Genomic DNA, 25,939 nt, shown 5'->3' with positions numbered 1-25,939 from the left:
TTTAAATGTAGAAGGCCGATATGCAGAACATGCAACTTTGTTACTGAGGGAGATATTGTGACCTCTTCTGTAACACATAATCAACACAAAATCAATTTTCTATTAATTGTTCAAATACACATGTAGTATATCTCCTGACTTGTAAACTTTGTTCCAACAATATACTGGAAAAACCAAAACACCTCTCAAAGAAAGGTTTTTAGAGCATCTACGTAGTATTGAAGATGAGGAATCAGATACTCCTGTAGCCAGACACTTTAGAGATTTACACAACACAGATGTTAGTACACTTACGGTGCAAGACATAGATTTTGTTCCCATTTGGAGAAGGGAAGGAAATAGGGAAATGATCCAAATAGTGATGTCGCGAACCTAAAAAATTGGATTCGCGAACGGCGAACGCAAACTTCCCCAAAAGTTCGCAACCGTCGAACCGCCATAGACTTCAATAGGCAGGCAAATTTTAAAACCCACAGGGACTCTTTCTGGCCACAATAGTGATGGAAAAGTTGTTTCAAGGGCACTAACACCTGGACTGTGGCATGCCGGAGGGGGATCCATGGCAAAACTCCCATGGAAAATTACATAGTTGATGCAGAGTCTGGTTTTAATCCATAAAGGACATAAATCACCTAACATTCCTAAATTATTTGGAATAACGTGCTTTAAAACATCAGGTATGATGTTGTATCGATCAGGTAGTGTAAGGGTTACGCCCGCTTCACAGTGCGTAGTGTAGGTGATATACCTGCCCTGACCATGCTTTGCAGACCAGGTATCAGTGGTCAGATGGACCCTTGCCCCAACACTGTGTGCCAGACATGCCATTATAGCAGACTTATATGGCTTTGGCGTTGCTTTTTGGTAATTAGAAGGCTGCGAAATGCCACTGCGCACCACACGTGTTTTATGTCCAGCAGTGAAGGGGTTAATTAGGGAGCATGTAGGCAGCTTGTAGAGTTAATTTTAGTTTAAGTGTAGTGTAGTAGACAACCCAAAGTATTGATCTAGGCCCATTTTGGTATATTTCATGCCACCATTTCACCGCCAAATGCGATCAAATAAAAAAAAATTGTTCACTTTTTCACAAACTTTAGGTTTCTCACAGAAATTATTTACAAACAACTTATGCAATTATGGCATAAATGGTTGTAAATGTTTCTCTAGGATCCCCTTTATTCAGAAATAGCAGACTTATATGGCTTTGGCGTTGCTTTTTGGTAATTAGAAAGCTGCTAAATGCCACTGCGCACCACACGTGTTTTATGCCCAGCAGTGAAGGGGTTAATTAGGGAGCATGTAGGCAGCTTGTAGATTTAATTTTAGCTTAAGTGTAGTGTAGTAGACAACCCAAAGTATTGATCTAGGCCCATTTTGGTATATTTAATGCCACCATTTCACCGCCAAATGCGATTAAATTAAAAAAAAACTTACATTTTTTCGCAATTTTAGGTTTCTCCCTGAAATTATTTACAAACAGCTTATGCAATCATGGCACAAATGGTTGTAAATGCTTCTCTGGGATCCCCTTTGTTCAGAAATAGCAGACATATATGACTTTGGCGTTGCTTTCTGGTAATTAGAAGGCCGCTAAATGCTGCTGCGCATCACACGTGTATTATGGCTAGCAGTGAAGGGGTTAATTAGGTAGTTTGTAGGAAGCTTGCAGGATTAATTTTAGCTTTGGTGTAGAGATCATCCTCCCACCTGACACATCAGACCCCCTGATCCCTCCCAAACAGCTCCCTTCCCTCCCCACCCCACAATTGTCCCGCCATCTTAAGTACTGGCAGAAAGTCTGCCAGTACTAAAATAAAAGTTTTTTAAATTTTTTTAAATTTTTTTTTAGCATATTTATATATGCTGTGGTGTAGCATCCCCCTTAGCCCCCAACCTCTTTGATCCTCCCCAAAACAGCTCTCTAACCCTCCCCATCTGCCTTATTGGTGGCCATCTTGGGTACTGGCAGCTGTCTGCTACTATTTCACAGTCAAAAAAGTGTTGTTTTTTTTTTAAATGTACACTTCTGTTACACCAGATATGAGTGGTGGCACTGGGCAAGTGGGCACAGTATACGCAGTGAGCCTGACACACACGCTGGCAGGCAGGCAACTGCAATTAGATTACACAGGAAAAAAAAAAAAAAAGCAGACTGATGTTCTAGCCCTAAAAAGGGCTTTTTGGGGTGCTGTCCTTACAGCAGAGATCAGATGAGTCCTTCAGGACTGTAGTGGACACTGAATACACTAGCCTAGCTATCGATTTCCCTATTAAATCAGCAGCAGCTACACTGTCCCTCCTCTCACTAAGAATGCAGCTTCCAAATGAATCTAAAATGGATGCTGGCCAGGAGGTGGGAGGGTCTGGGAGGGAGGGTCTGCTGCTGATTGGCTGTAATGTGTATTCTGACTGTGAGGTACAGGGTCAAAGTTTACTCAATGATGACGAATAGGGGGCGGATCGAACATCGCATATGTTCGCCCGCCGAGGCGAACGCAAACATGCTATGTTCGCCGGGAACTATTCGCCGGCGAACTATTCGCGACATCACTAGATCCTAAATAAAAGAGAAGTCTTTTGGATATTTACCTTACAAACTAGTTACCCTTCAGGCATTAACAAAAGGAGAGACTTAGATTTATTTGTATAAACATGATATGATATTTTACTGTGTTGGTTATTATATAGGCTGTAATTACAACTGATTGTGATATACTATTTATTTATTTATCGCTAATATATATATATATATATATATATATATATATATATATATATATATATTATATACTGTGTTTCACATATGCCAAAAAGTTATTTGCTATTTACAATGACTAATCTGAGATTTTTGCAACAGTAAAACAGACAGTACTATTTAAACGGATTGCTTATCCAGGTTAAGAATTATAATAAATGAAGTAATATCACTTTAAGAGCTTAATCGTTTAAAAGGCAGGCTTATGCAGTTGCACAGGTAAGCAGTTACCAAGTGCGCATGTGCACGAAACGCGTCTGCTCTGTGCACCTGCAACTTTACCTGGATTTTACAATATTTTTGCAGTTAGCCACGATTCAGAGATAACAATGATTTTGGGCTTGTATTGTAAGCACCAAGCTTGCAGTGCATCGATTTTTGGTAGTAAGCTGAGGATATTACAGTGCACAAAGGAGAGGCCTTTTTTAGCTGGAAGGTTAAGAATGGAATTTGCTGGGGACCAGGGTTAGACTCTACATCATTTGCAAGGGCAAGTAACATAAGGAATAGGAATTTGGACATAGTTTTTGTTTGGCCATATAGTGAATGGGATACTTTATAATTTTGTGAGTTAATAACTTTATTAGAGTTGAGGTGGGCTCCGGTAAAGGCAGGCTAGGGGTTAATACATTTATTAGAGTTGCGGTGGGCTCCAGGAGCAGCGGGATAGGGGTAAATACCTTTATTAAAGATGCGGTGGGCTCCGGGAGCGGCGGGATAGGGGTTAAACATTTTAGTATAGTGGCGGTGTTTAGTGACAGGGCATAAATAAAGTTGGGAAAAAGCTGAATAGCAGCGAGATCGATGACTGTTAGTTAACTATAGTCCGCTGCTTATCGCCCCTGTACTTGGTGAGTGGCTTTTTGACAGCTTTTTTTATAAATAAGAAGAGCGTATTCAGGTCCGTGGCCGCGATGTTAGGCGATGTCAGGCGAGCATAATGATGCAGCACAGTTGACGGCTTGATAGATAGGCCCCACTGACTGAGATGCACAATGTACAAGACACACACACACAAACTGACTGACATGCACACTGTACAAGGTGCACACACACACACACAAACACACTGACTGAGATGCACACTGTACAAGGCACACACACACAAACACACTGACTGAGATGCCCACTGTACAAGGCACACACACACACAAACACACTGACTGAGATGCACACTGTACAAGGCACACACACACAGACTGAGATGCACACTGTACAAGACACACACACACACAAACTGACTGACATGCACACTGTACAAGGTGCACACACAAACACACTGACTGAGATGCACACTGTACAAGGCGCGCACACACGCACACACTGACTAAGATGCACACTGTACAAGGGGCACACACACTGACTGAGATGCACACTGTACAAGGCACACACACACACACTGACTGAGATGCACACTGTACAAGGCACACACACACACTGACTGAGATGCACACTGCACAAGGCACACACACACACTGACTGAGATGCACACTGTACAAGGCACACACAAACTGACTGACATGCACACTGTACAAGGTGAACACACACACAAACACACTGACTGAGATGCACACTGTACAAGGCACACACACACACACACTGACTAAGATGCACACTGTACAAGGGGCACACACACACTGACTGAGATGCACACTGTAAAAGACACACACACACACACACACACACACTGACTGAGATGCACACTGTACAAGGCACACACACACACTGACTGAGATGCACACTGTACAAGGGGCACACACACACACTGACTGAGATGCACACTGTACATAGGGCACACACACACACTGACTGAGATGCACACTTTACAAGGGGCACACACACACACTGACTGAGATGCACACTGTACAAGGGGCACACACACACACACTGACTGAGATGCACACTGTACAAGGCACACACACACACACACACACACACACACACACACACACATTGACTGAGATGCACACTGTACAAGGCACACACACACACACACTGACTGGGATGCACACTGTACAAGGTACAGACACACACTGACTTAGATGCACACTGTACAAGGCACACACACACACTGACTGAGATGCACACTGTACAAGGCACAGACACACACTGACTGGGATGCACACTGTACAAGGCACACACACACACTGACTGAGATGCACACTGTACAAGGCACACACACACACTGACTGAGATGCACACTGTACAAGGCACACACACACTGACTGAGATACACACTGTACAAGGCACACACACACACACACTGACTGAGATGCAAACTGTACAAGGCACACACACACACTGACTGAGATGCACACTGTACAAAGCACACATACACACACACACACAGACTGAGATGCACACTGTACAAAGCACACACACACTGACTGAGATGCACACTGTACAAGGCACACACACACACACTGACTGAGATGCACACTGTACAAGGCACACACACACTGACTGAGATTTACACTGTACAAGGCACACACACACACTGACTGAGATGCACACTGTACAAGGCACACACACACACACACACACACACTGACTGAGATGGACACTGTACAAGGCACACACACACACTGACTGAGATGCACACTGTATAAGGCACACACAGACTGAGATGCACACTGTACAAGGCACACAAACACACACACTGACTGAGATACACACTGTACAAGGCACACACACACACACTGACTGAGATGCAAACTGTACAAGGCACACACACACACACACACACACACACACTGACTGAGATGCACACTGTACAAAGCACACATACACACACACACACAGACTGAGATGCACACTGTACAAAGCACACACACACTGACTGAGATGCACACTGTACAAGGCACACACACACACACTGACTGAGATGCACACTGTACAAGGCACACACACACTGCGGTGTTTAGTGACAGGGCATAAATAAAGTTGGGAAAAAGCTGAATAGCAGCGAGATCGATGACTGTTAGTTAACTATAGTCCGCTGCTTATCGCCCCTGTACTTGGTGAGTGGCTTTTTGACAGCTTTTTTTATAAATAAGAAGAGCGTATTCAGGTCCGTGGCCGCGATGTTAGGCGATGTCAGGCGAGCATAATGATGCAGCACAGTTGACGGCTTGATAGATAGGCCCCACTGACTGAGATGCACAATGTACAAGACACACACACACAAACTGACTGACATGCACACTGTACAAGGTGCACACACACACACAAACACACTGACTGAGATGCACACTGTACAAGGCACACACACACAAACACACTGACTGAGATGCCCACTGTACAAGGCACACACACACACAAACACACTGACTGAGATGCACACTGTACAAGGCACACACACACAGACTGAGATGCACACTGTACAAGACACACACACACACAAACTGACTGACATGCACACTGTACAAGGTGCACACACACACACAAACACACTGACTGAGATGCACACTGTAAGAGGCGCGCACACACAAACACACTGACTAAGATGCACACTGTACAAGGGGCACACACACTGACTGAGATGCACACTGTACAAGGCACACACACACACACTGACTGAGATGCACACTGCACAAGGCACACACACACACTGACTGAGATGCACACTGTACAAGGCACACACAAACTGACTGACATGCACACTGTACAAGGTGAACACACACACAAACACACTGACTGAGATGCACACTGTACAAGGCACACACACACACACACTGACTAAGATGCACACTGTACAAGGGGCACACACACACTGACTGAGATGCACACTGTAAAAGACACACACACACACACACACTGACTGAGATGCACACTGTACAAGGCACACACACACACTGACTGAGATGCACACTGTACAAGGGGCACACACACACACTGACTGAGATGCACACTGTACATAGGGCACACACACACACACTGACTGAGATGCACACTTTACAAGGGGCACACACACACACTGACTGAGATGCACACTGTACAAGGGGCACACACACACACACACTGACTGAGATGCACACTGTACAAGGCACACACACACACACACATTGACTGAGATGCACACTGTACAAGGCACACACACACACACACTGAGTGGGATGCACACTGTACAAGGTACAGACACACACTGACTTAGATGCACACTGTACAAGGCACACACACACACTGACTGGGATGCACACTGTACAAGGCACAGACACACACTGACTGGGATGCACACTGTACAAGGCACACACACACACTGACTGAGATGCACACTGTACAAGGCACACACACACACTGACTGAGATGCACACTGTACAAGGCACACACACACTGACTGAGATACACACTGTACAAGGCACACACACACACACACTGACTGAGATGCACACTGTACAAGGCACACACACACACACTGACTGAGATGAACACTGTACAAGACACACACACACACTGACTGAGATGCACACTGTACAAGGCACACACACACACACACACTGACTGAGATGCACACTGTAGAAGAGACACACACTGACTTAGATGCAAACTGTACAAGGCACACACACACACACTGACTGAGATGCACACTGTACAAGGCACACACTGACTGAGATGCACACTGTACAAGGCACACATACACACACTGACTGAGATGCACACTGTACAAAGCACACACACACACTGACTGAGATGCACACTGTACAAGGCACACACACACTGACTGAGATGCACACTGTACACGGCACACACACACACACACACACACACTGACTGAGATGCACACTGTACAAGGCACACACACACTGACTGAGATGCACACTGTACAAGGCACACACACACTCACTGAGATTTACACTGTACAAGGCACACACACACACACACACACACACACACACTGACTGAGATGCACACTTTACAAGGCACACACACACTGACTGAGATGCACACTGTACAAGGCACACACACACACACACACACACTGACTGAGATGCACACTGTACAAGGCACACACACACACTGACTGAGATGCACACTGTACAAGGTACACACACACACACTGACTGAGAGGCACACTGTACAATACACACACACTGAGATGCAAACTGTACAAGGCACACACACACACACACACACACACACTGACTGAGATGCACACTGTACAAGGCACACACACACTGACTGAGATGCACAATGTACAAGGCACACACACAGCCTGAGATGCACAGTGTACAAGGCATACACACACACACACTGACTGAGATGAACACTGTACAAGGCACACACACACTGACTGAGATGCACAATGTACAAGGCACACACACACACACTGACTGAGATGCACAATGTACAAGGCACACACACACACACACTGACTGAGATGCACACTGTACAAGGCACACTGTACTAGAAACACACACACTGACTGGATGCACACTGTAAAAGACACACACACACACACACACACACTGACTGATATGCACACTGTACAAGGCACACACACACACATTGACTGAGATGCACACTGTACAAGGCACACACACACACTGACTGGGATGCACACTGTACAAGGTACAGACACACACTGACTTAGATGCACACTGTACAAGGCACACACACACACTGACTGGGATGCACACTGTACAAGGCACAGACACACACTGACTGGGATGCACACTGTACAAGGCACACACACACACTGACTGAGATGCACACTGTACAAGGCACACACACACACTGACTGAGATGCACACTGTACAAGGCACACACACACTGACTGAGATACACACTGTACAAGGCACACACACACACACACACTGACTGAGATGCACACTGTACAAGGCACACACACACACACTGACTGAGATGAACACTGTACAAGACACACACACACACTGACTGAGATGCACACTGTACAAGGCACACACACACACACACACACACACACACTGACTGAGATGCACACTGTAGAAGAGACACACACTGACTTAGATGCAAACTGTACAAGGCACACACACACACACACACTGACTGAGATGCACACTGTCAAGGCACACACTGACTGAGATGCACACTGTACAAGGCACACATACACACATTGACTGAGATGCACACTGTACAAAGCACACACACACACTGACTGAGATGCACACTGTACAAGGCACACACACACTGACTGAGATGCACACTGTACACGGCACACACACACACACACCCTGACTGAGATGCACACTGTACAAGGCACACACACACTGACTGAGATGCACACTGTACAAGGCACACACACACTCACTGAGATTTACACTGTACAAGGCACACACACACACACTGACTAAGATGCACACTGTACAAGGCACACACACACACACACTGACTGGGATGCACACTGTACAAGGTACAGACACACACTGACTTAGATGCACACTGTACAAGGCACACACACACACTGACTGGGATGCACACTGTACAAGGCACAGACACACACTGACTGGGATGCACACTGTACAAGGCACACACACACACTGACTGAGATGCACACTGTACAAGGCACACACACACACTGACTGAGATGCACACTGTACAAGGCACACACACACTGACTGAGATACACACTGTACAAGGCACACACACACACACACTGACTGAGATGCAAACTGTACAAGGCACACACACACACACACACACACACACACTGACTGAGATGCACACTGTACAAAGCACACATACACACACACACACAGACTGAGATGCACACTGTACAAAGCACACACACACTGACTGAGATGCACACTGTACAAGGCACACACACACACACTGACTGAGATGCACACTGTACAAGGCACACACACACTGACTGAGATTTACACTGTACAAGGCACACACACACACTGACTGAGATGCACACTGTACAAGGCACACACACACACACACACACACACACACACTGACTGAGATGCACACTGTATAAGGCACACACAGACTGAGATGCACACTGTACAAGGCACACAAACACACACACTGACTGAGATACACACTGTACAAGGCACACACACACACTGACTGAGATGCAAACTGTACAAGGCACACACACACACACACACACACACACACACTGACTGAGATGCACACTGTACAAAGCACACATACACACACACACACAGACTGAGATGCACACTGTACAAAGCACACACACACTGACTGAGATGCACACTGTACAAGGCACACACACACACACTGACTGAGATGCACACTGTACAAGGCACACACACACTGCGGTGTTTAGTGACAGGGCATAAATAAAGTTGGGAAAAAGCTGAATAGCAGCGAGATCGATGACTGTTAGTTAACTATAGTCCGCTGCTTATCGCCCCTGTACTTGGTGAGTGGCTTTTTGACAGCTTTTTTTATAAATAAGAAGAGCGTATTCAGGTCCGTGGCCGCGATGTTAGGCGATGTCAGGCGAGCATAATGATGCAGCACAGTTGACGGCTTGATAGATAGGCCCCACTGACTGAGATGCACAATGTACAAGACACACACACACAAACTGACTGACATGCACACTGTACAAGGTGCACACACACACACACACAAACACACTGACTGAGATGCACACTGTACAAGGCACACACACACAAACACACTGACTGAGATGCCCACTGTACAAGGCACACACACACACAAACACACTGACTGAGATGCACACTGTACAAGGCACACACACACAGACTGAGATGCACACTGTACAAGACACACACACACACACACAAACTGACTGACATGCACACTGTACAAGGTGCACACACACACACAAACACACTGACTGAGATGCACACTGTACAAGGCGCGCACACACACACACACACTGACTAAGATGCACACTGTACAAGGGGCACACACACTGACTGAGATGCACACTGTACAAGGCACACACACACACTGACTGAGATGCACACTGCACAAGGCACACACACACACTGACTGAGATGCACACTGTACAAGGCACACACAAACTGACTGACATGCACACTGTACAAGGTGAACACACACACAAACACACTGACTGAGATGCACACTGTACAAGGCACACACACACACACACTGACTAAGATGCACACTGTACAAGGGGCACACACACACTGACTGAGATGCACACTGTAAAAGACACACACACACACACACACACACACTGACTGAGATGCACACTGTACAAGGGGCACACACACACACTGACTGAGATGCACACTGTACAAGGGGCACACACACACACTGACTGAGATGCACACTGTACATAGGGCACACACACACACACTGACTGAGATGCACACTTTACAAGGGGCACACACACACACTGACTGAGATGCACACTGTACAAGGGGCACACACACACACACACTGACTGAGATGCACACTGTACAAGGCACACACACACACACACACACACACACACACATTGACTGAGATGCACACTGTACAAGGCACACACACACACACTGACTGGGATGCACACTGTACAAGGTACAGACACACACTGACTTAGATGCACACTGTACAAGGCACACACACACACTGACTGGGATGCACACTGTTACAGAAGCATTAGTTATTTTGTTGTGAAGAAACTTATTTCCCAGCAGCAATGCCTGAACCAGCCAAGCCAGCGCCTAAGAAGGGCTCCAAGAAAACTGTAACAAGTATCATTTCATAAAGGGTTAACTCTGTTCAGTTTTGAGAAAACTATTTTCTGAGGCAGGTTTCCTAGCATATTGTGTACTGTAATTAAGTTTGTGATAAGCATTCACTGCTAGGTGATAAGAAGGACTCAATTGTTTTCTTGTGTGCACTTGTTATCTGCGGTGGCCTGTCCAAGGGCTTTGTCTAAATGTGTGATGGGGGATTTAATGCTTCCCCCCCTGGGAGTGCCCTGTGTGCATGTAACCTAAATAAAAAGCAGGCTGGGCATCCCAGTCCTCAGTTCTTGGTTGTCCCTCAATCGCAGCGTTGACTCGTTTTTGTGGGCAGAAGGGTATCCTAGCTGTACTACAGCTAAGGGGGATTATTCTACATTTGCGAGACTCATATAGAATACTATGGAAAGCAGTTTCTCCCCTCTTCAGCAATAGGAATCCAGGCTACTAAGCGGTCCATCTCTCAGCGAGACTAAGGGTAACCGTAACATTTGGCGGCAGCGGTGGGATTTTTCCTGGATTTCCTAGGAGAGGTACAGAACGGATGGAGAGCGCTTACGAAAAATTGAAGCGCACAACCCTAAAGGATTTACTTGAAAGCAGAGGGGGGTACGCCAGCAACCGGCCGAGGAGAGAGCTGATCGCAGAATTGACCGAACTGGATCAGAGCTTCACAATGGCGGAAACACCGACCACGATTAGTGACGAAAAAACCAGGATTGTTCGGGAGAGGCTCTCACTGTACGGGCCGAACCCCTCCATGGAATTGGTACAGCAGTTGATGGCGGAAGCGGACAAGGATATACGAGAGACTCGAGCCCACGAACTCAACCTAGCGAACGCACACCGCAATGCTGAAGCCCCGCAGGTAATCATCCCTGTCGAAAATGCTGGGAGGCCCAAGATACCCTATGCGGCATTTCGACCCTTCCTAGAGAGCGAGACAGGGATTGATGAATATTTGGCGGACTTCGAAAGGCAATGTGCCCTGCACCAGATTCCCAACAGGGAGTGGCCCACGATATTGTCTGGGAAACTATCCGGGCGAGCCCTGGAAGCCTTTCGTACTCTGGGTGCTGAGGAAGTGACACAGTATGAGCTAGTTAAGGAGACACTGTTGCGACGGTACGCAGTAACTCCGGACGCGTATCGCCGACAGTTTCGGGGCACGAAAAAGAAGCCTAACGATACCCATATGGAATGGGCGCACCGAATGCGGAGAGCGGCAAATCACTGGATGAGCGGAAGTAAAGCGGTGACTGGTGAGGAAATTTTACAATTGTTTCTCTTAGAACATTTTTATAATGGCATGGAACAGCAAGGGAAGGAATGGCTGCGAGACAGGCGACCTTCTACCTTAGAAGAAGCAGCCAAATTGGCCGATGAACATTATGACTCCCGTCTTCACGAACCCAGAGAGGTTTACCGTGCACCCCCTCGTGCTGAATTCCGAGCCCCGGTGCCCGCAGGGCCCGCCAGACACTCAGGACCACCCAATAACAGCTCTGAGCGTCCCAGACCGACTTGCCACCGATGCAAGCAACCAGGGCATTTCATGGCTAGCTGCCCCCTTAATACGCACCAGACACCCAGGAATTACAATTACCCCTCTGGGGCATATCGTCCGGCCCGGACCCTCTGTGTTAACCAAGAGGCCCCTATGGAGGAATATTTGGGGCCGCTTCACGAGGCGGACCCTGTATATGCTGCCTCAGATAACCGCCAGCACCATCGGCAGAAGGTATGGCTCGAGGGGCGATCTACCGAGGGATTGAGAGACACAGGGGCTACTATCACGCTGGTACAGAGTCATTTGGTGCCGGAGCACAAGCGATCTGGACAGACTGTGGCCGTTAGAGTGGCGGGGGGGGATGTGTACAAAATTCCAACAGCTAAAGTGCATCTTGATTGGGGAGCGGGAAAGGGGGCTGTGAACGTGGGCATAATGGATAATTTACCTGCCGAAGTACTACTGGGCACTGATTTGGGCCCCATGACTTCTGCCTATGCTCCAGTATGCAACAACGAGGCGGACCCAGTGACTACACGGGCCCAAGCCCGGACGGAGCGAGAACTCTCACCAGTGCGGGAGACACAGGTAAGACCTACCCCGACCTTGCCTGACATGTTAGGCCCCATACCCTGGGACACCCCAGATGCTTTCGAGACAGAGTCTAAGACTGACCCGACCTTACAAAAGTACCGGGAACGAGCAGAGACCGGAGGGGGCGGGGCAGATAATGAAACATTCTTATGGGAAAAAGGGAAACTATACCGCTGGACAGAGAAAAGGGGACAGCGTAGGCAACAGCTGGTAGTGCCCCACAAATACCGTCAAGAAATCCTCAAGATAGGCCACGACATCCCCTTAGCAGGCCACCTAGCTGTAACCCGTACCCTACACCGCATTACTCACACGTTCTTTTGGCCAGGGGTACACGCTGACGTTAGAACTTACTGTAACACCTGCGATGTGTGTCAACGAGTAGGAAGGCGAGGCGATCACCCTAAAGCCCATCTAGTAAATATGCCCATTGTAGAGGAACCCTTCAGCCGGGTTGCTATTGACCTAGTGGGACCACTGGCTACCCCTAGTCCCTCCGGTAAGCGCTACATTCTTACCGTAGTGGACTACGCTACCAGGTACCCAGAGGCTGTCGCCCTATCCAACATACAAGCGGATACGGTAGCGAATGCACTAGTACAGGTGTTCTCCCGGGTAGGATTTCCAAAAGAAATCCTATCCGACCGAGGCACCCAATTTACGGCTGAATTGACACAACAACTCTGGCAGGTTTGCAAAATTAAGTCCCTCCTGAGCTCCCCATACCACCCCCAGACGAACGGGCTGTGTGAGAGGTTCAATGGGACCCTCAAGCAAATGCTCAAGACGTTCACTCAGGAATACCGAGACTGGGAACGCTTCCTGCCGCACCTCCTTTTTGCTTATCGGGAGGTGCCCCAGGAAACGACAGGGTTCTCTCCCTTCGAGTTGCTCTACGGAAGAAAGGTACGGGGACCCCTAAACCTGATCCGGGAGCACTGGGAGGGAGAGATGGAGACTGAAGGTGTCCCCATTGTGCCATACGTGCTGGAACTCAGGGACCGAATGGAGCAATTAGCCAAATCCGTGCGGGCTAATCTCCAGTCGGCCCAGAGAAGACAGAAAGTATGGTACGATCGGGGGGCCCGAAAGAGAATCTTTACCATAGGACAAAAGGTGTTAGTACTTAAGCCGGTGAAGACAGACAAATTGCAGGCGTCCTGGCAGGGCCCCTACCAGATCGTAGAGAAAAGGGGAGACACCACTTATGTGATAGCTAGCTGCCACGACAACAATCTTAGAAAGACATTCCATGTAAACATGCTCAAGGAATATTTTGAGCGACCAGAGAACGTGACGGCCGTATGTTGTTCCCCTCAGGAAGGCCCCGACAGTCTACCCATTCCAGACCTATTAGAAAAGAGTCTCCCCACAGGTATAGTGGCTCAGGTTCAGATAGGAGACCGACTTAGCCCCACTGAAAGGGAGCAGCTCAACCAACTCCTACAGTCCAAACACCTCACCTTCTCCCCGAAGCCAGGGTACACTACTTTAACCACCCACCAGGTAGATACTCCGGGACAAGCTCCCTTGCGCCAGGCTCCGTACCGAATCCCCGAAGCAGTTAGGATAGGAATGAAGAAGGAGATCAATGAGATGCTCCAACTCAGGGTAATTGAGCCCTCCGATAGTCCCTGGGCCTCCCCAGTTGTCTTGGTGCCCAAGAAAGATGGGACCACCCGGTTCTGCGTAGACTATCGGAGGCTCAATGAAAAGACCGTGACGGACGCTTACCCTATGCCCAGGGTAGACGAGCTACTCGATCGTATAGCCAGGGGAAATTACCTGACCACTATTGACCTCTGCAAAGGTTACTGGCAGATTCCCCTGGCCCCGGAGGCTATCCCCAAGTCGGCATTCGTCACCCCATTCGGCTTATATCAGTTTAGGGTAATGCCGTTTGGGATGAAGAATGCCCCAGCTACATTCCAGCGCTTGGTGGATAGGCTCCTGGATGGCTTCCAGAGTTTTGCTTGCGCCTACCTGGACGACATAGCGATCCACAGTGAGTCCTGGGAGGACCACTTAGCTCACATAGGAATGGTTCTGGATCAGATCCGGGCTGCTGGCCTGACTCTGAAGCCAGAAAAATGCCACTTTGGGATGGCCGAGGTACAGTACCTGGGTCACCGGGTGGGGTGTGGAAAGCAGCGACCAGAGCCGGCCAAGATAGAAGCTGTCGCCAATTGGCCCACCCCCATCACTAAGACTCAGGTCCTAGCCTTCCTGGGCACGGCAGGGTACTATAGACGGTTCGTACCAGACTACAGCACACTTGCCAAACCCCTGACTGACTTGACCAAGAAGAACTTACCTCGACAGGTCCTGTGGTCTCCCCACTGTGAAACGGCTTTCCAGGCTCTCAAAAATGCTCTAATTAACGCTCCTGTCTTGGCGGCTCCAGCCCTTAACAAACGTTTTATCGTCCATACAGATGCTTCCATGTTCGGGCTGGGAGCCGTCCTCAGCCAAGTAGGCGAAGATGTAGGGGAGCATCCAGTTACCTACATCAGCCGGAAGCTCCTGCCCCGCGAAGTCAGCTATGCAGCGGTCGAAAAGGAGTGTTTGGCTTTGGTGTGGGCATTAAAGAAATTGACTCCCTATTTATATGGGCAGGAGTTCACTCTGGTCACCGACCATAACCCGTTGGTGTGGCTGAACCGGGTCTCTGGAGATAATGGCAGGCTATTACGTTGGAGTTTATCGTTGCAACCCTTCAATTTCACCATTACTTACAGACCTGGGAAACAGAATGGCAACGCCGACGGGTTGTCCAGACAAACCGACCTCAGCCCCGCATAACCAGCGGTCTGGACAGCCTTAGTCTGCCCCGAAAAGGGGTCAGACCGTGTCTGCCAGAGTGTTCCACAGAAAGGGAGCACTGTTACAGAAGCATTAGTTATTTTGTTGTGAAGAAACTTATTTCCCAGCAGCAATGCCTGAACCAGCCAAGCCAGCGCCTAAGAAGGGCTCCAAGAAAACTGTAACAAGTATCATTTCATAAAGGGTTAACTCTGTTCAGTTTTGAGAAAACTATTTTCTGAGGCAGGTTTCCTAGCATATTGTGTACTGTAATTAAGTTTGTGATAAGCATTCACTGCTAGGTGATAAGAAGGACTCAATTGTTTTCTTGTGTGCACTTGTTATCTGCGGTGGCCTGTCCAAGGGCTTTGTCTAAATGTGTGATGGGGGATTTAATGCTTCCCCCCCTGGGAGTGCCCTGTGTGCATGTAACCTAAATAAAAAGCAGGCTGGGCATCCCAGTCCTCAGTTCTTGGTTGTCCCTCAATCGCAGCGTTGACTCGTTTTTGTGGGCAGAAGGGTATCCTAGCTGTACTACAGCTAAGGGGGATTATTCTACATTTGCGAGACTCATATAGAATACTATGGAAAGCAGTTTCTCCCCTCTTCAGCAATAGGAATCCAGGCTACTAAGCGGTCCATCTCTCAGCGAGACTAAGGGTAACCGTAACACACACTGTACAAGGCACAGACACACACTGACTGGGATGCACACTGTACAAGGCACACACACACACTGACTGAGATGCACACTGTACAAGGCACACACACACACTGACTGAGATGCACACTGTACAAGGCACACACACACTGACTGAGATACACACTGTACAAGGCACACACACACACACTGACTGAGATGCACACTGTACAAGGCACACACACACACACTGACTGAGATGAACACTGTACAAGACACACACACACACTGACTGAGATGCACACTGTACAAGGCACACACACACACACACACACACACTGACTGAGATGCACACTGTAGAAGAGACACACACTGACTTAGATGCAAACTGTACAAGGCACACACACACACACTGACTGAGATGCACACTGTACAAGGCACACACTGACTGAGATGCACACTGTACAAGGCACACATACACACACTGACTGAGATGCACACTGTACAAAGCACACACACACACTGACTGAGATGCACACTGTACAAGGCACACACACACTGACTGAGATGCACACTGTACACGGCACACACACACACACACACTGACTGAGATGCACACTGTACAAGGCACACACACACTGACTGAGATGCACACTGTACAAGGCACACACACACTCACTGAGATTTACACTGTACAAGGCACACACACACACACTGACTAAGATGCACACTGTACAAGGCACACACACACACACACACACACACACACACACACTGACTGAGATGCACACTTTACAAGGCACACACACACTGACTGAGATGCACACTGTACAAGGCACACACACACACACACACACTGACTGAGATGCACACTGTACAAGGCACACACACACACTGACTGAGATGCACACTGTACAAGGTACACACACACACACTGACTGAGATGCACACTGTACAATACACACACACTGAGATGCAAACTGTACAAGGCACACACACACACACACTGACTGAGATGCACACTGTACAAGGCACACACACACTGACTGAGATGCACAATGTACAAGGCACACACACAGCCTGAGATGCACAGTGTACAAGGCATACACACACACACACACTGACTGAGATGAACACTGTACAAGGCACACACACACTGACTGAGATGCACAATGTACAAGGCACACACACACACACTGACTGAGATGCACAATGTACAAGGCACACACACACACACACACTGACTGAGATGCACATTGTACAAGGCACACTGTATTAGAAACACACACACTGACTGGATGCACACTGTAAAAGACACACACACACACACACACACACTGACTGAGATGCACACTGTACAAGGCATACACACACACACTGACTGAGATGCACAATGTACAAGGCACACACACACACACACACTGACTGAGATGCACATTGTACAAGGCACACTGTATTAGAAACACACACACTGACTGGATGCACACTGTAAAAGACACACACACACACACACACACACTGACTGGATGCACACTGTAAAAGACACACACACACACACACACACACTGACTGGGATGCACACTGTACAAGGTACAGACACACACTGACTTAGATGCACACTGTACAAGGCACACACACACACTGACTGGGATGCACACTGTACAAGGCACAGACACACACTGACTGGGATGCACACTGTACAAGGCACACACACACACTGACTGAGATGCACACTGTACAAGGCACACACACACACTGACTGAGATGCACACTGTACAAGGCACACACACACTGACTGAGATACACACTGTACAAGGCACACACACACACACACACACACTGACTGAGATGCACACTGTACAAGGCACACACACACTGACTGAGATGAACACTGTACAAGACACACACACACACTGACTGAGATGCACACTGTACAAGGCACACACACACACACACACACACACACTGACTGAGATGCACACTGTAGAAGAGACACACACTGACTTAGATGCAAACTGTACAAGGCACACACACACACACTGACTGAGATGCACACTGTACAAGGCACACACTGACTGAGATGCACACTGTACAAGGCACACATACACACACTGACTGAGATGCACACTGTACAAAGCACACACACACACTGACTGAGATGCACACTGTACAAGGCACACACACACTGACTGAGATGCACACTGTACACGGCACACACACACACACACACACACTGACTGAGATGCACACTGTACAAGGCACACACACACTGACTGAGATGCACACTGTACAAGGCACACACACACTCACTGAGATTTACACTGTACAAGGCACACACACACACACACTGACTAAGATGCACACTGTACAAGGCACACACACACACACACACACTGACTGAGATGCACACTTTACAAGGCACACACACACTGACTGAGATGCACACTGTACAAGGCACACACACACACTGACTGAGATGCACACTGTACAAGGCACACACACACACACACTGACTGAGATGCACACTGTACAAGGTACACACACACACACTGACTGAGATGCACACTGTACAATACACACACACTGAGATGCAAACTGTACAAGGCACACACACACACACACACACACACTGACTGAGATGCACACTGTACAAGGCACACACACACTGACTGAGATGCACAATGTACAAGGCACACACACAGCCTGAGATGCACAGTGTACAAGGCATACACACACACACACACACTGACTGAGATGAACACTGTACAAGGCACACACACACTGACTGAGATGCACAATGTACAAGGCACACACACACACACACACACTGACTGAGATGCACAATGTACAAGGCACACACACACACACACTGACTGAGATGCACACTGTACAAGGCACACTGTACTAGAAACACACACACTGACTGGATGCACACTGTAAAAGACACACACACACACACACTGACTGAGATGTACACTGTACAAGGCACACACACACACTGACTAAAATGCACAGTGTACAAGGCACACACACACACACACTAACTGAGATGCACACTGTACAAGGCACACACACAAACTGACTGAGATGCACACTGTACAAGGCACACACACAGAGACTGACTGAGATTCACACTGTACAAGGCACACACACACTGACTGAGATGCACAGTGTACAAGGCACACACACACTGACTGAGATGCACTGTGTACAAGGCACACACACTGACTGAGATGCACTGTGTACAAGACACACACACACACACACTGACTGAGATGCACACTGTACTAGACACACACACACACACACTGACTGAGATGCACACTGTACAAGGCACACACACACACTGACTGAGATGCACACTGTACAAGGCACACACACACACTGACTAAGATGCAGACTGTACAAGGGGCACACACACACTGACTGAGATGCACACTGTACAAGACACACACACACACACTGACTGAGATGCACACTGTACAAGGCACACACACACACTGACTGAGATGCACACTGTACAAGGCACACACACACTGACTGAGATACACACTGTACAAGGCACACACACACACACACACTGACTGAGATGCACACTGTACAAGGCACACACACACACACTGACTGAGATGAACACTGTACAAGACACACACACACACTGACTGAGATGCACACTGTACAAGGCACACACACACACACACACACACACACACACTGACTGAGATGCACACTGTAGAAGAGACACACACTGACTTAGATGCAAACTGTACAAGGCACACACACACACACACACTGACTGAGATGCACACTGTCAAGGCACACACTGACTGAGATGCACACTGTACAAGGCACACATACACACATTAACTGAGATGCACACTGTACAAAGCACACACACACACTGACTGAGATGCACACTGTACAAGGCACACACACACTGACTGAGATGCACACTGTACACGGCACACACACACACACACCCTGACTGAGATGCACACTGTACAAGGCACACACACACTGACTGAGATGCACACTGTACAAGGCACACACACACTCACTGAGATTTACACTGTACAAGGCACACACACACACACACACACTGACTAAGATGCACACTGTACAAGGCACACACACACACACACTGACTGGGATGCACACTGTACAAGGTACAGACACACACTGACTTAGATGCACACTGTACAAGGCACACACACACACTGACTGGGATGCACACTGTACAAGGCACAGACACACACTGACTGGGATGCACACTGTACAAGGCACACACACACACTGACTGAGATGCACACTGTACAAGGCACACACACACTGACTGAGATGCACACTGTACAAGGCACACACACACTGACTGAGATACACACTGTACAAGGCACACACACACACACACACACTGACTGAGATGCAAACTGTACAAGGCACACACACACACACACACACACTGACTGAGATGCACACTGTACAAAGCACACATACACACACACACACACACAGACTGAGATGCACACTGTACAAAGCACACACACACTGACTGAGATGCACACTGTACAAGGCACACACACACACACTGACTGAGATGCACACTGTACAAGGCACACACACACTGACTGAGATTTACACTGTACAAGGCACACACACACACTGACTGAGATGCACACTGTACAAGGCACACACACACACACACACACACACACTGACTGAGATGGACACTGTACAAGGCACACACACACACACTGACTGAGATGCACACTGTATAAGGCACACACAGACTGAGATGCACACTGTACAAGGCACACAAACACACACACTGACTGAGATACACACTGTACAAGGCACACACACACACTGACTGAGATGCAAACTGTACAAGGCACACACACACACACACACACACACACTGACTGAGATGCACACTGTACAAAGCACACATACACACACACACACAGACTGAGATGCACACTGTACAAAGCACACACACACTGACTGAGATGCACACTGTACAAGGCACACACACACACACTGACTGAGATGCACACTGTACAAGGCACACACACACTGCGGTGTTTAGTGACAGGGCATAAATAAAGTTGGGAAAAAGCTGAATAGCAGCGAGATCGATGACTGTTAGTTAACTATAGTCCGCTGCTTATCGCCCCTGTACTTGGTGAGTGGCTTTTTGACAGCTTTTTTTATAAATAAGAAGAGCGTATTCAGGTCCGTGGCCGCGATGTTAGGCGATGTCAGGCGAGCATAATGATGCAGCACAGTTGACGGCTTGATAGATAGGCCCCACTGACTGAGATGCACAATGTACAAGACACACACACACAAACTGACTGACATGCACACTGTACAAGGTGCACACACACACACACAAACACACTGACTGAGATGCACACTGTACAAGGCACACACACACAAACACACTGACTGAGATGCCCACTGTACAAGGCACACACACACACAAACACACTGACTGAGATGCACACTGTACAAGGCACACACACACAGACTGAGATGCACACTGTACAAGACACACACACACACAAACTGACTGACATGCACACTGTACAAGGTGCACACACACACACAAACACACTGACTGAGATGCACACTGTACAAGGCGCGCACACACACACACACTGACTAAGATGCACACTGTACAAGGGGCACACACACTGACTGAGATGCACACTGTACAAGGCACACACACACACACTGACTGAGATGCACACTGTACAAGGCACACACACACACTGACTGAGATGCACACTGCACAAGGCACACACACACACTGACTGAGATGCACACTGTACAAGGCACACACAAACTGACTGACATGCACACTGTACAAGGTGAACACACACACAAACACACTGACTGAGATGCACACTGTACAAGGCACACACACACACACACACACACACACACACTGACTGAAATGCACACTGTACAAGGCACACACACACACTGACTGAGATGCACACTGTACAAGGGGCACACACACACACTGACTGAGATGCACACTGTACATAGGGCACACACACACACACTGACTGAGATGCACACTTTACAAGGGGCACACAAACACACTGACTGAGATGCACACTGTACAAGGGGCACACACACACACACTGACTGAGATGCACACTGTACAAGGCACACACACACACACACACATTGACTGAGATGCACACTGTACAAGGCACACACACACACACTGACTGGGATGCACACTGTACAAGGTACAGACACACACTGACTTAGATGCACACTGTACAAGGCACACACACACACTGACTGGGATGCACACTGTACAAGGCACAGACACACACTGACTGGGATGCACACTGTACAAGGCACACACACACACTGACTGAGATGCACACTGTACAAGGCACACACACACACTGACTGAGATGCACACTGTACAAGGCACACACACACTGACTGAGATACACACTGTACAAGGCACACACACACACACACTGACTGAGATGCACACTGTACAAGGCACACACACACACACTGACTGAGATGAACACTGTACAAGACACACACACACACTGACTGAGATGCACACTGTACAAGGCACACACACACACACACACACACACACTGACTGAGATGCACACTGTAGAAGAGACACACACTGACTTAGATGCAAACTGTACAAGGCACACACACACACACTGACTGAGATGCACACTGTACAAGGCACACACTGACTGAGATGCACACTGTACAAGGCACACATACACACACTGACTGAGATGCACACTGTACAAAGCACACACACACACTGACTGAGATGCACACTGTACAAGGCACACACACACTGACTGAGATGCACACTGTACACGGCACACACACACACACACACTGACTGAGATGCACACTGTACAAGGCACACACACACTGACTGAGATGCACACTGTACAAGGCACACACACACTCACTGAGATTTACACTGTACAAGGCACACACACACACACTGACTAAGATGCACACTGTACAAGGCACACACACACACACACACACACACACACACACACACTGACTGAGATGCACACTTTACAAGGCACACACACACTGACTGAGATGCACACTGTACAAGGCACACACACACACACACACACTGACTGAGATGCACACTGTACAAGGCACACACACACACTGACTGAGATGCACACTGTACAAGGTACACACACACACACTGACTGAGATGCACACTGTACAATACACACACACTGAGATGCAAACTGTACAAGGCACACACACACACACACTGACTGAGATGCACACTGTACAAGGCACACACACACTGACTGAGATGCACAATGTACAAGGCACACACACAGCCTGAGATGCACAGTGTACAAGGCATACACACACACACACTGACTGAGATGAACACTGTACAAGGCACACACACACTGACTGAGATGCACAATGTACAAGGCACACACACACACACTGACTGAGATGCACAATGTACAAGGCACACACACACACACACACTGACTGAGATGCACATTGTACAAGGCACACTGTATTAGAAACACACACACTGACTGGATGCACACTGTAAAAGACACACACACACACACACACACACTGACTGAGATGCACACTGTACAAGGCATACACACACACACTGACTGAGATGCACAATGTACAAGGCACACACACACACACACACTGACTGAGATGCACATTGTACAAGGCACACTGTATTAGAAACACACACACTGACTGGATGCACACTGTAAAAGACACACACACACACACACACACTGACTGGATGCACACTGTAAAAGACACACACACACACACACACACACACACTGACTGGGATGCACACTGTACAAGGTACAGACACACACTGACTTAGATGCACACTGTACAAGGCACACACACACACTGACTGGGATGCACACTGTACAAGGCACAGACACACACTGACTGGGATGCACACTGTACAAGGCACACACACACACTGACTGAGATGCACACTGTACAAGGCACACACACACACTGACTGAGATGCACACTGTACAAGGCACACACACACTGACTGAGATACACACTGTACAAGGCACACACACACACACACACACACACTGACTGAGATGCACACTGTACAAGGCACACACACACTGACTGAGATGAACACTGTACAAGACACACACACACACTGACTGAGATGCACACTGTACAAGGCACACACACACACACACACACACACACACTGACTGAGATGCACACTGTAGAAGAGACACACACTGACTTAGATGCAAACTGTACAAGGCACACACACACACACTGACTGAGATGCACACTGTACAAGGCACACACTGACTGAGATGCACACTGTACAAGGCACACATACACACACTGACTGAGATGCACACTGTACAAAGCACACACACACACTGACTGAGATGCACACTGTACAAGGCACACACACACTGACTGAGATGCACACTGTACACGGCACACACACACACACACACACTGACTGAGATGCACACTGTACAAGGCACACACACACTGACTGAGATGCACACTGTACAAGGCACACACACACTCACTGAGATTTACACTGTACAAGGCACACACACACACACACACTGACTAAGATGCACACTGTACAAGGCACACACACACACACACACACTGACTGAGATGCACACTTTACAAGGCACACACACACTGACTGAGATGCACACTGTACAAGGCACACACACACACTGACTGAGATGCACACTGTACAAGGCACACACACACACACACTGACTGAGATGCACACTGTACAAGGTACACACACACACACTGACTGAGATGCACACTGTACAATACACACACACTGAGATGCAAACTGTACAAGGCACACACACACACACACACACTGACTGAGATGCACACTGTACAAG

This window comes from Bombina bombina, chromosome 3, assembly GCF_027579735.1.
Source record: "Bombina bombina isolate aBomBom1 chromosome 3, aBomBom1.pri, whole genome shotgun sequence".
NCBI lineage: Eukaryota > Metazoa > Chordata > Amphibia > Anura > Bombinatoridae > Bombina > Bombina bombina.
The sequence above is the reverse complement of the archived record's forward strand: the minus strand, read 5'-3'. Positions refer to the sequence as shown.